Here is a 927-nt window from a genome sequence, read left to right as displayed (position 1 = left end):
ATTAAATAAATAGAAGATCGCTGACAAAACAGCACTCTGTTATCTGCATATATACATACATATAATAAAAGGTTCATCCGAGTACCTACGCTCCATAGAAGAATCAAATGTTCTAAGAGTATGCATGTTGCATTACTTTAATTATCGTTCAACACTTATCGTGTAGACGGATTGAAAATGTTGTAAGAGAAACGGAGTAGGCAGTTGAAGACATAAAATTAGGTGGTATACCCTGTACATTTAAGAAAACTATACACTACTAAAAAAAGGATTATGGCATAACAAACTGAGTGATCATCTTCCAAATTTGAAATATTCTACAAGATGATGCCATAATTTTTTTAGTAGTATAAGATATAAGAAACATTTATTAAAGAACTAATGATTTTAGCTACGCCAACAACGGGATACACATCACCTATGATTCAACCTCAACAGCAGAACCAGCAACAACCAGCATTTTTCCCTGCATTTCAATGAAATCTTTCCCTAAATAGAGGCTGATAATAATTGGACGCATATAAACGAAATAGCTCGAAGTTGAAAACGGTCAGGGCTTATTACAAACGATCTATTTATTTAACATAAACAAATTTTCTATTTTCTGGGTAATAACAGTCTAATTATACAGGGTGCGACTGTAAGCAATTGCATATATTGTAAATTTCAAAGTAAAAACGATCGACGATATACATATATATATATAGATAAATCGTATACTCATGTGTTCACATTTACGAGAGGAGTATTCTTTATTTCGGGATTTCATATATTTTAAACGAAGCAATTTGTTGATATTCTATCAAGCGTATTTTTTCCACGTAAACTTATTCAAATGTCAGAAGGAAATTTACAGTTTAGCGTACATTGTACGTAGATACAATTATTACGAGTGCTATTAAAATTATACGGATACTGTGATAACAT

At 31.4% G+C, this 927-nt stretch overlaps 1 long non-coding RNA gene across 1 annotated transcript; it reads left to right on the top strand.

The window, feature by feature from the left end:
* Positions 1-6: 6 nt before the first annotated feature.
* Positions 7-927, top strand: LOC113464161 (uncharacterized). The gene is made up of 2 exons (XR_003388995.1): positions 7-222; positions 392-927. It is a non-coding gene; the product is annotated as an uncharacterized LOC113464161 (long non-coding RNA).

The sequence above is a fragment of the Ceratina calcarata genome, unplaced genomic scaffold (assembly GCF_001652005.2).
Source record: "Ceratina calcarata isolate Rehan_Ccalc_2016 unplaced genomic scaffold, ASM165200v1 scaffold2750, whole genome shotgun sequence".
Classification (NCBI taxonomy): domain Eukaryota; kingdom Metazoa; phylum Arthropoda; class Insecta; order Hymenoptera; family Apidae; genus Ceratina; species Ceratina calcarata.
The sequence above is the reverse complement of the archived record's forward strand: the minus strand, read 5'-3'. Positions and strand labels throughout refer to the sequence as shown.